We start from the raw sequence: 17387 nt of genomic DNA, 5'->3' as shown, positions 1-17387 counted from the left end.
TAAATGTAAGAACTGCCTCATTGGAACCTTCAGCTTGGTGGCATTTTTGTCAACACCATCTTGATTTCTAGAGCCAGATGTGGAAATTGGAAATTGGTTGGAAATGGAAAGTGTAACAAATAGTCAAGAAATGTTTTTCTGAAGCCAATGGAGGCAGCTGAAAGAGGATTGTCATAACATATATTGTGTATATTGTGTCTAAAACACAGCAAAAAAGGAATGCTGTTTTTGCTAAGTATGGGCTTGTTATAGAGGTAAATTAACTGTTATCAAATATTTTTGGATATCAACTTTTTCCTCAGAAATATCTACTATGTAACAGAAGTGGTCATAAAACGTCACGGTAGTGTTTGGTGTTTACAGATAATTCAGCTGGTCCTCATTAGTAAGAGAATAAGCTTACAGGAAGTGCTTTTCGGGTCTCAAAATTTGCTAGGTAGCTGATTTAGTCAGAACACCTGTGCGCGCGTGAACTGTTCCCTGCGTTCGCTGCGGACCAGACGCACGTGTTGGCCTCGGACTTTTACCTTATTTCCTCCCCTGGGACTGTTTCACCTCAACAGGTAAGCTTGCTCCTGGGTTTTTTAATGCTAAATGACCTTCCAGAATGTGTGTTCATATCTTGTGCACCGCTACAAATCTGCTGTTGTCAGTTCTGCTCCTGTTTGCGTGCGAAGGTGGTGCATGGAGGTTGCTGAGTACTTAGTTTAGCTAGTCTCTGCATGGCTTGGCTAGTGTGTGTGTCCACAACATGCTTTTAGTTTATCTTCATTTACTTGTTGCTTGGGAAGATCATGCATTCATAGTTTTAGTTTACAGAATGGTTGTAGCTCAAGTGGTTCTGTTGACGTTGCTTGCTTTTAGAACTTCTTAATGGTCCAAAAAGTGGAGTTTGTGATTCATAGCCATGTTGACAAATTCAACAGGGATGTAAACCTGAACATTGACTTACACACAGGTGATATCTTCTGTAAAACTGGCTTTGATTCAGGGTTATAGTTTTATTGAACACCATTGAATAGTCAAATGAAGTCCTCTATTTATTACATGAATTAATTAGGTAGTGCTGAAACTATTATCAATAGGTAAATGATTAAGTACAGTCTTGATTTGCTGATGAACCTCATTTTATTTTCAACCAAATATCTGATTTATTTGCGATGCTACACACAGTAAACTCAAAGGCATGTGTTTATAGTCAAATTCTGATATATTCTAGTAATTTGCAGCATAGCCTGCATACCATGTCATATCATTGCATGACATTGTGGACATGCAAATGTTGTTTTGGTGGGTTTGACACCGCATCTGTGGATAGGCAAATCCAAAATAGGCATCCACACTTCACAAATCAAATTCTGAACATTTCTGTCCAAACATTTTGAAACTTGGACAGCTGCTTATCCTGTGCTGTGGGCTGACATTGGTATTTGTTTTGTCAGCTGACAGTTGTTTCACTGCCGGCAGATTGTGCTCCTGTTAAAAAGTTTTTCCAACACTTGTTGCTCCGTGTTACAGGTCTACAGTAAAAAAAACTAAACAATATTGTAAATCCTTTCAAAAAATGTTCTTATCATAATCCCAAATCGAGTGTCGATCATATGCAGGTATGGATTGCTATTGTTTTATTGCCCAGTAAAAGAAAATGGGAATGGTGAAATTGTTAAAAACATGCTCAAAGTAATTTAGTTCAGGGACAGGCATTTCAAGCCAAAATACTATTCGATAAACACTGGAAGTTATTTGTAATGGATCTCTCTCTCGTAATAACTCTCTTGAGACAACAGCGACTAGCATCATTTGTTGTGCTCAAGCGGCAACCTCCGGTCTAAAATTATGAGTCTAATGTGGAAGTGTGAAAAACTGCAGTTCATCGAGGATCCGCTTGAAGCTGGCTCTGGAAGTACTGGAAGTCACATACACATGAATGGGAAAAAGACGATCTTTACTGCAGAAATAAACATGTTTACAGCCTGGTACAAAAGACGAGTGTAGTCTGGATTAGGGATGTACATTTTAAGTATTTTCCATGATCGATTTTTGGAAATGTTAACGATCAATTATCGATTAATTGATAAAAAAAACATTATTATTCTTACGTCAAAAACAATGCCAAATAGGTTGTTTTCCCCCTACATTTTATTTACTACAGCAACAAAATGCATATCACTGACGGGATTGAATACGGGCACACGTTTGACACGCAGAATATCAACGATCAGGCTCATTAAAATATTCTCCGCGGACATAATCTTATAAAGTGAAGGCTCATAATACTAACAGAACAGTACTTCAGACTCACAGTGTCCAGTTTTCTGTCTACTTGTTCTTATTGAGAAAAATAAACATGTGTATTCGGTCAGGTGTCAGCCGGGAGCGCAACCGGGTCATAATCAGTCCCGCTGGAGAAAAGCTCAGACGGCTCTGATGTTGCTGGTCTGTAAACGTAGCGTACCAGAATTTCCCACCTGTCTGTTGCCTTCGTATCCAAAGGTTGGAAATATCCTGTTTAAAGCTGTCAACCTTTGTGTCCGTGTTGTTGTTGGCAGCAGTTTTGTATTGATCCTCTTTTAAAAAGCGCACGTGGAGACATGACGCACAGCCGCAGCTGCCAGCTGAGCGTCTCTGCTGTGCGCAACACCTTTAACAGCTGATTCACATCCAAACATGCTTTAAACTTAAAACACCTCCCTGATAGATGAGTGTAATATGAGACCACATGATGTTTGTTCCACGTGACGGAAAATTGATAACAAAAATGTGTGTTTCGAGTGATTTCTTAACAATCAATTAATCGATAATCGATTAATTGTGGTCATCCCTAGTCTGGATAGCTCATTTCTTGATGTGCTCACACTGTGAGGTAGGGCTGTCAACGAATATTCGAAATTCGAATATATATTCGAATATTAAAAAAAAACGGAGATTCGATTGTGAAAATTAATATTCAATTGTGGAAAAAACCACATCAGCGGCTGCTTTGCGAGTGGGCGTACTGCATGACGGGTCAGGGACAGGTCACAGGAGTCGCACATGCACAGCGTGAAGCAGACGGCAGAGAGAAATCTTTCCGTCCCCGGATCCTCAGTGCGCTCTGAACGCGTCTTTTCCTCCGTTGGGAATACAGTGAATAAAAAGAGATCTGGCCTCTTCACACTGACTGTCTTGTGTTTTTGACAAATAACCTGTCAGGCCTAAGACCCTACATTCACAGTGGACTAAAAGAGCCCGACAATCAGTGACTATGGGATAAAATCAAGCGGCAAACTCTGGTCTCAAACGATGAAGCCAATGCGGAAGTGCTATAAACTGCAGTACATCGAAAATCCGCTTGAGGCTGGCTGCAGAAACACCGGAAACCACATAGATATGAATGGGAAAAAGACGATCTATACAGCATTAATAAACATGTTTACAGCCTGGTTCAAAAAACGGCTTGGCCCTATGAAGCTAATCTCTCTAATGGCACACACTGTACGGGGGGTGAATTTTTTTCTAACGTGACGGTTCAGAAGATATTAAGATTATGAGTTTTGCCCAAATAAGGACATGACTGACGTGACTCCCGGTCGGGAACACACAGCCATTGGCTAAGAGACTCACACTACGTCACACTCTGCCTGGTTGAGTTCCGCATTTCCAATATGGCTGCTGCCGTCGATTTGCTTCAAAACAGCTCTTAGGAATAGATGGGTGACGTCACGGATACTACGTCCATATTTTATACAGTCTATGGATAAAATGCAGTTTTTCCTCTCTTTTTTTTATACAAGCGCCAAGAATGTAAGTTGACTACTTTTTCATTTTTAACTTTAATTTCAATTAATGTTAATAATATTTGCTTCAATCACTGAATGAAGCCTGCCTATATTAGGGACAAGAGTCGGGACCTTTAATTGCTCGCAGAAGTCTTGTTCTGCACTCACACAGCGCATTGCGCACAGAGAGGCGAGCGAGCGAGCGAGAGGTCTCCGGTCTTCAAAGTGTTTCGGTATAGACCATTAGGTAATTTACTTGTTTTGTAAGTGTAGGTATGTTTTAGGCATGTTATATCTTAAATAAAAACACATATACAAGTATTTATGTCTCCTTGTATTAGTTTGTCCACCTGTGATTGACATAATGCGCAAATATAGATATTCGAATAGTTCGAACCTATGGGATTTTTTTAGAGCGAATATTCAAACGTCAATTTTGACAGCCCTACTGTGAGGGGGGTGAATTTTTTTCCAATGCGGCAATTTCGAAGATATTGAGATTACGAGTCTTCCAATGAGAGGCACAGCTGACTGCAGGAACACTGTAGCTGTTGGCTAGGAGGCTCAAACTCCGCCTCTTTACTTCACACTATCTTGACAGCAGCAATATGGCTCCCGCCGACGATTGGGCTCAAAACAGCTCTACAGAAACAGATGGGAGACGTCACGGATACTACGTCTATATTTTATACAGTCTATGCTAACATCATTTGTCATGCTGCACCGGGACTAGAGCTGCAAGTAGCGGACATTGGCAGCGCCTGTCTCGACCTGCTCCACATGTTGATATTCAGCGTGTTTAACGGTTGAACACCTCAGTACAATCAGTAGCTATTTAATACTGTTGTGTTGTGAAGGAACATTTGATTTAGGTTTACGTTTTTTTTTTATGAAATTTCAATAATTGATCGTTACCATTTCCAAAGATCGATCATGGAAAATACCTGGGGGGACAGGGCCTTCTCTGTTGCTGCCCCCACCCTCTGGAACTCTCTCTCCCCCAACACTTCAGACTCTCTCCCTCACTCACCAACTTCAAATCCGGACTCAAAACTCACCTATTTACAAAGGCTTTTAACTTTGACTGATTGATTTTTGTTTGTTTTGTTTTATTTTGTTTCATTTTATTTTGTTTTGTTTTGTTTTGTTTTGCTGCTTTGCACTGTTTTCCTTTGCTTTTCTATTGTACAATTTATTTTCCTGTAAAGTGTCTTGGAACAACTTTAAGAGCCCTTTTCTAAATCAAATTTTTTATTATTATTATTATTATTATTATTATTATTATTATTAATATTACCTAAAATGTACGTCCCTAGTACAGAAACTCAAAAACTGGATTAAGTACAGTACTCAAGTAACTCTGTTATTGTCCACTGCATGTGGGCGTGTTCTGTGTTGTTTTGTCACACTTCTGAGTTCATATTCCACAATGTTTTACATGTTTGGAATCTTCAAATGTCACTGCTACAAAATCAATATCAAATGATTATGCACAATTAAGTTGAGCACATTGTATAGATAGATAAAGCATATAATGAAACTGACAAAACATGTACAATAGATTATTAGAGCTGATATTTCTGTGTCGTTCCAGACAAAGAGAGAAAAATCATTACCTGAACACTTTCAAACAGAAGTGACCTTTAGACTAATTCACTTGGAAATGTTACCTTTCATTTTATATTCAAACCATAATTAAAATGTTTACTCATCAAGCGGCTCCTCATTTTGATCCCTCTGCACTGCTTCGCCTTTTGTTCCTCATTTGTCTTCAGAACAAAAGCAGCTAATTAAAGATCCTCTGATATAGCAATCATCAATAGAGAGCGGCATATAAACAGAAAGCAACACAAATGAATGATGATAGGTCTTTTTGAGGATCTTGCTCTCACATGACATGAATCAATCAGCAGACAAAAACGGGCTCGCAGGCCTGACAACAATGAGTCCAATTGAGCTGAGCTGTGATTATGATTCAGTGAACAGCGTGATTCAAAGAAACGCAGTGCTTGGCTTTCCTCAGAGGGAGTTTTCAGCCACTCGGGGCCCAGAATCAGCCGGTTGTGTGTCTGATGATGTTAAAAGTGGCACTCAGTGGGATAACTCTCAAGTGATTGAGGGGGGCAATGAGATTTTTGTTTATTCGAGAGCCAGGTGCAGATAACGGGGCCATTAATGATTGGAAGTTGATTAGAAGTCACTTCTGCAGAGCGCAGCGTGATGCTTCACAGTTTAATCAGGAACAAAAAGTTAATGGGTGCAAACTCTCATTTGTTTAGGACTTAATATCTGGGTTACCGTTTATCATCAGCTTGTTGTGAAATATCTGACTACAGATCATCTTTCAGTTTGATATGGAAGCAAATAATGGCCGTAAAGATTTTAATCAAACACTGAAGTGTGGCATTAAATCATCTCAGACCACTTGATGTTTCTACCTTCAGACTTAAAGCACCATGTCATTTTACTTTGGAGCCAAACCGCCTATTTTGTGTCTTTATTTCACTCCAAGAAATCTGACACAACAGTTGTGGGTTGATTTAACTACCTTGGAAAAAGCAACCTAAATCATTTATTTTGAACATTCAGATCTTGTGTCTTTGTGGTCTGAATTCTCCTGCGAAACGTTCTAAGTGATCATTATTTCTTGGCTTTAATGTTCTACACAGTTTTGTTCCATGGCATGGTTTGTCAGTAGGGGTGAAAAAGAGGGCTGAACGATTAATCGAATTCAAACCGTCATCGCAATGTAATAGAATGCAATTTTCAAACCGCAAAGGCTGTCATAAAAAAAAAAAAAAAAAAGTTTCATGTACACAGATGCAACCTTACGTGACATGCATGCAGTAGATGGCAGTAATGCACCTTTCAGTTGGTTTGCAGACGGCAAAAATCTCCAAAGAACGAGACAAGTGCGAGCGGGGGATGAAGGACACAACTTCAACCACTTTAAGTTTTGATTTGTTGTTTTGTTGTTGACATCTTTAAAAATGGCCTCAGCAGAAAAAACGATCATATTGAGGCGTACAGAATAATCAACACGCTGGATATCAACATGTGGAGCAGGCTTATAAATAATCTCTGCAGACGCAGAGTCAGTGAAGACCCAGACAACATGTGGATTTACTGCAACAGGACAACTGAACAGAATCATATTTAAGACTCACAGTGTCCAGTTTTCTGTCTACTGGTTCTTATTGAGAAAAAATAGCATGTGTACGTGGTCAGGTGTCAGTCAGGAGCGCAACCGGGTCAGAATCAGTCCGGCAGTGGAGAAAAAAAGAGAGCTGTCACTCAGCTGCAGCCTCCAGCTGAGCATCTCTGCTGTGAGCAACACCTTCAGTCAGCTGGTTCACATCCAAACAGGCTTTTAACTGAAAACACTTGTTTGGCAGAATTTTGCTAAGTGGTTGTGGTGAATGCTTATAAGACTGCAAGTCAAAGTATTTAGTAAGTTTACAACTGTAATTGAAGTAGATAAATAAACCGTCTTTCATATCAATTCTTCATCTGCCTTTATCTTAAAGGTGACATATCATGCTTTTTTCATCAATATATATTGGTCTAAGAGGTCCCCAAAACATGTCTTTAAAGTTTATGCTCAAAAAAACACTTTGAAATCAGATTTTGGCATGCCTGAAAAGTCCTTTTCTTCAGTCCTCCTCAGAACACTCTGTTTTCCCTCTGACCACGCCCCCTCCGGAAGTGGATGTGCCTCGGCTCTCCAGCACGTTGATCTAATGTTTACATGTTGGCTGAATATACACGGCTGCTCACAGATCACGTTACTTCAACCCTCTGAATCTGATCCTGACGGAGAGGCGCCTGTAGCAGGACCTTTCTGAAGGATTGGTCATAGATTTAGTGTTTCTTGTTGTTTTATTTGTCAGTATGTCGACGTGTGTCTTGGTACACAGCTACGACATGTAGCTATGCTAACTAGCGCTAGCACTTATCCATGATAAATAAAAATCATCCACTAGATCTTCAAATCTGCAGACGTGGGGAGTAAAACCGACCTTTGTATTTATTAAGACAGCCTACAACTAGCATGCCTCCCTCCTAAGCTCCTTGTTAGCACACATTTGTGCAGGTAATGAAAAACGGAGGGGGGATTCAGTATTATTTTATACAGTCTATGGGCTGAACAAGCTCCGAGCTCTGACTCCGTGACAGACCGGATATTGTTGTTAAGTAAAAAAAACACGGAAGTCTGAAACGGCTCGTTTCACACACATTTACAGAAAGGTGTAGAAATCAGAACAGGGGCAGAATGGATTTTTTTCATTCTCGGGGGTTTGTAGACATGTCAGGGACACATATTTCAGGTAAAGAACCATTAAAAAGTCAATTTTGCATGATATGTCACCTTTAACATAAGTCTGGCCTATGAGAAAGAACAGTTTGTGTATAATAAATCTGATTTCAAAGCGTGAGGTCATGTCCTGGCTCTTCCAAGTGCTTGAGCGGGTGGAAAAAAAAACTGGTGCAGAGTTAGTTCGCAAGTAGAACCAGCTCCGAACCAGCGCGAGCACCAGCAAGTAACTACAACCAGGCTTGCGCTGGTTGAAAAGGGGTATCAGTTCAGTATCAGTGCAGTGCAGATCACGTCATCTTTTGGAGAAAAATAGAATGAGGCCTCTCTTCGGTTCATAAAAAACAAAGCTAGAATGATCCTTCAGCTGGTTGTTCCATCATAAAGTCTTAACCAGAGAAGCACGGTTTCAGCTGAGTAGTTTGACGTCCAAAGTTGGGAACAGTGGCGAAATCCTGTGTGTGCGTTTGTGTACACATGTTTGTGTGTCAGCCTGACCTGGCGGGGCACCAACAGACAGTGAAGCAGCAGGACAGAAAGGCTGCATGTACACAAAAACACTGTAAACATGAAGCATAGTTTTTATTAATAACGTGACTCTTCTGGTACAGATATTTAACTGTTATGTGGTGAACACACCTCTGACATTTACTCAACCAAACAGTGAGTGAAAGTCTGCTAACCTTCATTAAAGATGTATTCTTTTGGGACGTTTTGCCTTTATTAGATAGGACAGCTGAAGAGTGGGGAGAAGAGAGAGAGGGAAGGCACGCGGGAAATGGTCGCGGCCGGGAGTCGAGAGCCGGCGACCTCTGAGACAAGGTCTGTAGCCTCTGTATGTGGGGCGCTTAGACCGCTAGGCCACCAGTGGCCCCAATCTATTAAATCTTTAAAACATTATATTTCTTAAAATGTGAAAAGGAAAAGAAATTAAATCTGAGCAGGCCTGCAAGCCTGACCTCTACATGCTGCACTTTAGACAGTTTGTAAAAGTTCTTTAAGTTCCTAATAAGGAAAATAAATCATATTTATTGCTTTTTTTTTCTCACCTTACCGTACAGAAAATGTACCTACATTTTTTGTACCGTTCCTCCTAGATCCCAAAAATGGAGATGAAGTTGTCTGGTCAAACTATCCACTCCACCAGAGCAATGAGGAACCAGCACTGGTGTGTGGAAGATGACCTGCAAGGAAGACAGAAGGCTGGTGGTGCTAGCTCTGCTAACTTCAGCCACACATGGTTCAACTGCAGACTATCTGATTCAGAGGTCGTTATTCTGAATTTCACGTCTCAAATACGTTAGTGTTGTAGTCAAGACCACATTAACCAAGACCAAGACATGCCCGAGACCAGAGTGCAGACCAAGACATTAAGGGATCGTGACTGAATCAAGACCAAGACCAAGACCAAGGCAGGGCAAGACCTAGACAAGACCAAGACCATATATCAATGCAAATGCAGAGAGTAAACAAAATAAAAGACTTCTGATTATTTTATATAAGTTTGAAAACTATTGACAGCAACACAAAAGGTTTGGTTTTGGCTTTGTTGCCTTTCTTTTGACTCCTTAACTTTCATTTTTTCTCTTATCACAGTAATGACAGGGACACCAAGAGCATCAGTGGTGGTCTCGACCGGTCTTGATTTAAAATACGGAGTCCACCCAGTCCGAGATCAAGACAGGACCAAGTAAAAATGCTTTTGACTCCGAGACGAGACCGAGACCTGAAATAAGTGGCCTCAAGACCAATCTCGAGACCAAGACCGGTCTCGAGACCAAGACCGGTCTCGAGTACTACAACACTAGTATGCGTCTATATTTCACAAACCAGACATTTTCATTTACATGATTTTTAAATTTGAACAGAGCTTAATGAGTTTGTGCAATTTGAATAAAGTTTTTGACCACTGACTACTTGAACTTGGGTTTTAAATTACAGTGCCTCATTGCTGCATATTCAGCTGTGATTTAATCCAACTGTTAATTCTCAGCTGCCTGTTACATTTAGATTTGTTTGGTTGTTGTTTGCCTCCATACTTCAGCGTCAGAGTAAACAGTACGCGGTGTGGCAGAGGAGTTTTGTTGCAGAGTTTGGATGGAGGCTTTAATGAGCACTTTTCTTACTGCTGAGACTGTCAGACTGCTGCTCTGAGAGCTGAATGCAATCATTCTGCACCAGTATGAAATAATGAAGTATGAAGGGTAATTGTTAAACAAGTGGCCTCCTGGGAAGTCTTACAAGATTGTACCTGACATGTGTGATGTGTACGAGGCGTCGCGTTAGCACGGATGCCCACACACACAAGCACACTCACAAACACTTGCAGATTAAACCCTATTAATGCAAACTCAAAGCCCTAGTGACATCTCCAGCAGCGTAATGAGAAATTTAGCAGGAATCTGAGGCTGATTATCAGCTGCAAATTTGCTGTAATGCCAGTAATCAGAGATGATGGTACAGAGAGGAGTGAAGGGAAGCCAACAGCAAGTCAGAGCACTAATTAAACCATACCTGCAACTAGTTTCCTTCCATCTCCTGAACTCAACAATACAGCCAAGACCTTGAGGAGAATTCATTTCTATGCCACAGAAAGAGCTCTTCATTTAATGGATTCCTATTTATTGTCAAGTTCAACCTACTTATCAGCCTTAAACGACTTATGAATAAACATTACAGCAGGTTTTTGCTTTCAAAAATTGCCATGTTTTAAATTTGTCAGCGTACGAATCTTTGACATCCACTCAGCCGGTGTCAGAGAGCGAGTCTGGCAGGAGAAACAAACTAAAATGATAATCTGCTCCAGATATTCTTGTCTGCTCAGGTGTCGGTGGGTTAATCACAAAATTAACTTATCATCTTCCTGGATGAAGTAATTAAGCGGTGCAGGACAAACTCTTGATATAATTGAGGGTGAATAATGAGGAAGAGGCAAGCAGGCTTGTGGGAGGGAGGGGGGAGGGAGGAAGATGGAGGAAAGATCACAGATTGGTAATTAGGAGACGTGGGGACACTTGATAGAAGCTGCAGGAGAGATGTTGCCATGCCACGTATGGCACAGTTTCTACAGCTGTGATATAAGAGCAGGCGCAGTAATGAAGTTCTGGTTTCACACCACGCTCTTAATAAACTACCTTTGTGTGACTAAACCAGGCCACTGTAGATTTATTGAATACACAGAAATAGATCTGAAACAAAGCAGGCAGCACATTATTTGTTGTGTATTTACATAAAGTTTTGGACCTACAGAGTCTGTGCTGCTGAAGTTAAAATGTCACTTCTCTTTTTGTTCTTTTGAAATGCAGAGGAAGCTATTTGTGCTTCAAACAAAGCCTGAGAGCTGCTTTGTTTTGTGTAGATGTTTAATGAGATTCAGATCCAGATGCTGGTCTTGGTTGAGGCTAAAACCCTCACCAACCTTATGACTGGTTGATGCTATGAGCAAGGTCCACTTTTAGTTTTTTGCCAGAAATTAGAGTTAGAAGTTTTAGGATTGAAGACAATACAGTGTTAAATTGTTAAAAGCTGCAGTTTCTTAAGCTGGCTCAATATTTAAAAAAGCCAATCTTTGCTGCAGAAATAAACTAGGATAGACCGATTATTGGTGCGGATATTCGGCATTTTGACACATATCGGCATCAGCCTTTTTAAAAAATCTGACGTCCGATAAGAGATCAATTTAAAACTGGGTTATTTTGGCTCAAAATTCACTAAATCACGTGGCAGAAATGACACCGCTGCAGAAACCGTAGCCTAGCTTGTGTTCCAAATCTCCTGCAGTTTCTCATCACAGGGGACGAGCTGAGCAGCATCAGTTGTGGCCCCTACAATTACTAGTGATTTAAAACTCATACAACCCCACTCAAAAAAAAACTGAAATACCCCCATAAAACAAAGATGAGAGAAAGATTAACATTTCAGTTATATTGAAATTTTGGAAAACTTTATTTACTGTAGAAAACTTTAGAGAGCTATTTGTTAGTTAAAGTTTTCATTTAACTTTATAAGACATGCTGCTGAGCCTGGGGGCTCCCTGCACTTTGTGTTAGAATTAAAGAAAAATTGTCTAAGACCTTTAACATGTTGCAAATCTGAAAAGCTGTTTGATAAACATATGCTTAAAGGCACAGCTGACTTGATCGACAGGCGGGAACACTAGCTGATGGCGAGGAGGCTCAAAGCCCGCCTCTTTACCTCACATTAGCTCGACAGCAGTGAGGTTGAGCTCAGCATTTCCAATATGGCTCCTGCGGACGATTGATTTCAAAACAGCGCTTCAGAAACAGATGGATGACGTCACGGATACTATGTCCATTATTCAGACCGTCTATGGTTGCATTGGAGTGTCTTTTTTTGTTTACCTTTTTTCCGTGCCTTTCATTTTAACTACTCAGTCAAAGCAGCTGCTGTAAAGGTGGAATTAGTTTTATTTCATGTTTCCTGATTCAAAAGTTGACATGGAGAATCAATCAACCTGAATGTCAATATGACTACTTTGACCTTTCTGTGTGTTTTTAAAAGGCCCTTTGAATAACGCACGCTGTAGGCTCTTCAAGTACTTCAAAAACGTCAACAATGCAAACTTTAACCGTCCGTCACTTTAACTGATTCTGTCTCTTAAAGGAACAAAGTAGAACAATGTTCTGGGGACTTTGAGCAGAACTTTACATTTACTCCTGTTTCTCTGCTGCAGCTCTATGGAGTTCACACTCTCAGTTTATCAGAGGGTGGTGTATGTTTTTCCCAACCCAGTATTGTTTACCAGCTTTATTTATGTTAATAATTATATTTCTTTAAGAAATGTCGGCACTTGTGTTCTTCAGTTTTATTTTATATACATTTTATTACAGCAAAAAATATTAGCACATTGCTTATTGTATGTTTTACAGTTTTTTAAAATTGCCCTTAGAAAAAAAGCTATCTTCTAAAACAGCAACAGCTCTGTTTGGAAGAAAAAGAGAAGTTTACAATAAATAAGAAGGGGTGGACACAGTTGATCAAAAACTCAAATTTTACCATTAATCTGTTAACAAAAATGTTAATTTCAATAACATTAATCTGTTAATTCTGTTCAAAATTAATGGCAGTTAACATTAACCTTAACTTGGGGTGTAAGCGCGCCATATACAGAGGCTACAGTCCTCGTTGCAGCGGACGCTGATTCGACATCTTGCCTCGACCATTTGCTGCATGTCTTCCCCATAGACTGTATAAATAATGGACATAGTATCCATCTGTTTCTGAGCAGTGTTTTGAAGCCAATCCACGGCGGCAGCCATATTGGAAATGCGGAACTCAACCAGGTGTGACGTAAAGAGGCGGAGTTTGAGCCTCCTAGCCAACAGCTGTCGGTTCCCGACTGGGAGTCAAGTCAGTCATGTCCTTATTTGGGCAAAAACTTGTAATCTTCATATCTTCTGAACCGTCGTGTTAGAAAAAAATTCAACCCGTACAGTGTATGCCGAACGTAGCTACGTAGAGCCAAGCCGTTTTTTGAACCAGGCTGTAAACATGTTTATTAATGCTGCAAAGATCGTCTTTTTCCCATTCATGTCTATGTGGTTTCCGGTGTTTCTGCAGACAGCCTCAAGCGGATTCTCAATGTATTGCAGTTTATAACACTTCTGCATGGGCTTCATAGTTTGAGACCGGAGGTTGCCGCTTGGTCTTCCCCCACTCTCTGCTCCCCATAATCCCTGTCTCTCTTCAGCTGTCCTATAAACAAATAAATCAATCATCAATCAAGCTTTATTTATACAGCACTTTTCATACAAATCCAATGCAGTTCAAAGTTCTTCACAGCGATTGAAAACAAGAAAGAAGTAGAAATAAAATAATAACAAGACGTAAAAAAAAAACTAAAATGGATTTTAAAATAGAGACTAAATAAAGGCAAAAATGCCCAAAAATATAACTTGAAAAAAACAAACAAACATTAACCTTAACTTTAAAACCTGTTTGTTAGTCTGATGGTCTGCCCCCCCCTCCTGGGTCCCCACAATCAAAGTCCATTCAAAGATTTAATCCAAACACATTTCTCCATAAAGATCCACAAATGAATTCAAATCTACAAAGGCCAGACATCGAGTTGTCTGTGATCCCTCTCACCTTGTAAAAGCAGGGTTTGGATCCATCTTCTCTCTCAGGTAAAGAACCTCAGCCTAGATGCTGTGTGCTGTCACAGTGCTGCGTTCCTGCTGTGAAGTCAAGTAACTGGAAAATTACGAATTTCGAGGAATGTTAATATAACTGAAGTTAAAGGTTATGTTACCAGAGAGTGTCTCTTTTTGAATCTCTTATTGCCATCATATTTCTCTAATTAGAAGTAGCATTCAGAAACTCTCGCGTGACAGTTCTCCTCACTGATCTGTGAAGACCAGAAGCAAAGTCTGTCCTTCGAATCCGAATGTTAGAGGAAAAACTATTGCTTCAAACGGTGATGTATGAGTCACAAATTTGCCATTCTGCTTTGAGAGCTTTGTTCAGCTCTCATTGAGGAGGAACGATTTGATGGTCTTAAGTAAAGAGCAGGTATAAGACTTGTCCTCGTCTATGTGAGACCCTCAGAGCTCGCTGCAGATCTATAAACGTCTGCGTAACAGGAAGTCAATGTCCGCTGCAGCCTTCAGCGCTAATGTTGGTTTAATGTGCAGGCCTGTATCACCAGAGGTATTATTAGGACCATTATGTCTCCCAAAAAGACAGCATCTGTCTCCTCTACATTTTCTGCATGGTGAGCACATGAATACAGCAAATCAATACAGAGAATAGCAATCATGGGAAACCGCTCGAGCGTTGGTGAAAAGTGCGGCACGCCAAGCGGCGCTCGCTGTTTAACGGGAACATACACGGCCTGCTCAGGCCCTGCTCAATTTATCGACTGCTGCAAGAAATCAACAGTGGCAAGCAGCTTAGTGGCTCTCCTCCTATAATAGACTCCATTCATACAGGCCTTTTATTCTGCACGGCGCGAGGTGACAAATGGACATAATGTCTGCCAGCCTGCCTCTGAATTTATTTGATTTTTCTCTTCCCCCGTCCCCTCCCGTCCTCCCTTCACTTGTGATCTGGCTGATACATCTTGACGCTCTGAAGTATCCAGAGTAAATTCACTCTGCTTCTATTGCTGTTTGTAACCGTCAGACTGCCAGGAACGATCTGTGTGCGCACACCACAAACACACGCTGTCATCCTCCAATAACTTGAGAACAGGAAGAGGCAGAAAAGAAGTAAAAGAGGCTTGAAGTACGATGAAACAGTGACAAAGATTTCACAACAAATACTGAAGCCAACGGAAAACCTAAAGTCACAAAAGCCTTGAAAGTATGTCACTCAGAGTATTAGGTACATCATTCAAATCTTCCCCTGCTGTTACATGTTAAAAGTTTTTGACTCTACTAGGGATGTACATTTTAAGTATTTTCCGTGATCGATTTTTGGAAACGTTAACGATCAATTATCGATTAATTGATAAAAAAAACATTATTAGTCTTACGTCAAAAACAATGCCAAATAGGTTGTTTTCCCCCTAAATTTTATTTTTTACAGCAACAAAATGCAAATAACTGACGGGATTGAATACGGGCACATGTTTGACACGCAGAATATCAACGAACAGGCTCATTAAAATATTCTCTTAGGATATAATCTTATAAAGTGAAGGTTCATAATACTAACAGAAAAGTACTTCAGACTCACAGTGTCCAGTTTTCTGTCTACTCGTTCTTATTGAGAAAAATAAACATGTGTATTCAATCAGGTGTCAGCCGGGAGCGCAACCGGGTCATAATCAGTCCCGCTGGAGAAAAGCTCAGACGGCTCTGATGTTGCTGGTCTGTAAACATAGCGTACCTGAATTTCCCACCTGTCTGTTACCTTTGTATCCAAAGGTGGGAAATATCCTGTTTAAAGCTGTCAACCTTTGTGTCCGTGTTGTTGTTGGCAGCAGTTTTGTATTGATCCTCTTTTAAAAAGCGCACGTGGAGACCTGACGCACAGCCGCAGCCCCCAGCTGAGCGTCTCCGCCGTGCGCAACACCTTTAACAGCTGATTCACATCAAAACATGCTTTAAACTTAAAACACCTCCCTGATAGCTGAACCAAATATGAGACCACATGATGTTTGTTCCACGTGAAGAAAAATTGATAACAAAAATGTGTGTTTCGAGTGATTTCTTAACAATCAATTAATCGATAATCGATTAATTGTGGTCATCCCTAGACTCTACCTTTTTATTTGGTTCATTTGTAACTGTTTTATCTCTGTATGATGTAATTTGTGACTCTTTTAATACAGTTCATTGATATCACTGTCTCTTATATTATTGTATTGGCATCTTGAAAGTTTAAGAAATTAGTTTCAATTCAAATTTAATAGACAGTCCTTCAGCTCCTGCAAACTTTCCTGATAGAAGTTTTGAAGCTAGAATGTTAGCTCAAATATTCACTCATTAAAATGACTGAGAAAGGTTTCCTCGGCTGTTTTCGCGGTCTTTCAGAGGGTAAAAGTGTAAAACAGTCTTCCTGTGTGACGGCTTGTGATCCTGCTAGCTAGCGATACAGTAGTCAAGCTACGCCTACGTTAATCATGATAGCTAGATGGATAGATGTACAGACCCATTGTCCCACCACCCACCTTCCCTTGGCACTTGTTGTCTTCGACTAAATGCTGAAAGAACCGGGACCAACTTTCAGTTGCATCAGGTTGAGTGCAGTTCATGGCAATCACAAGTGGGCACATGATCGTAACAAAGCTATTGCTATTGTATTGGTTGAACCAGTGTCAGACTAGACCATAGACTGTATAAAATATGGATGTAGTATCCATGACGTCACCCATTTGTTTCTGAAGAGCTGTTTCGAGGCCAATCGTCGGCGGGAGCCATATTGCTTCTGTGGGGCCAGTATGTAAAGAGGCGGAGTTTGAGCCTCTTAGCCAACAGCTACAGTGTTCCCGCAGGCAGCTGTGAAAAAATTCACCCCCCTAACAGTGTGTGCCAATCAAGAAAGGAGCTATCCAGACTACACTTGTCTTTTGTACCAGGCTGTAAACATGTTTATTTCTGCTGTAAAGATCCTCTTTTTCCCATTCATGTGTATGTTGTTTCCGGTACTTCCGGAGCCAGCCTCAAGCAGATCCTCGATGAACTGCAGCTTTTAACACTTCCGCATTGGACTCATGTTGCCACTTGGACTAGACTTACTTTTTAAATCACAAAAGGTATTAAAAGTGCATCTTATACTCCAAATGGTATGCTTATACTGCAGAACATTTTTTTTAAATAAGTGTTGAATGTTGACCATGGTTGTACACT

General features: G+C 40.4%; 1 protein-coding gene across 6 annotated transcripts in view; it reads left to right on the top strand.

Moving 5' to 3' along the window:
• Positions 1-410: 410 nt before the first annotated feature.
• adarb2 (adenosine deaminase RNA specific B2 (inactive)) overlaps positions 411-17387 on the top strand; it is a 333076-nt gene continuing 316099 nt past the window's right edge. For 2 of the 6 annotated variants that reach the window (XM_034706696.1, XM_034706695.1), the window contains exon 1: positions 411-563. The gene's annotated coding sequence lies outside the window, so the exon portion shown is untranslated. Of the gene's footprint in view, positions 564-8845; positions 8896-9134; positions 9342-9669; positions 9987-17387 lie in introns of those variants that run through there. The other 4 variants (XR_004634559.1, XR_004634556.1, XR_004634558.1 and 1 more) reach the window with 4 other exon arrangements.

Source organism: Notolabrus celidotus, chromosome 17 (genome assembly GCF_009762535.1).
Source record: "Notolabrus celidotus isolate fNotCel1 chromosome 17, fNotCel1.pri, whole genome shotgun sequence".
In the NCBI taxonomy this organism is placed as follows: domain Eukaryota; kingdom Metazoa; phylum Chordata; class Actinopteri; order Labriformes; family Labridae; genus Notolabrus; species Notolabrus celidotus.
This window is presented reverse-complemented; position numbering and strand designations above follow the sequence as displayed.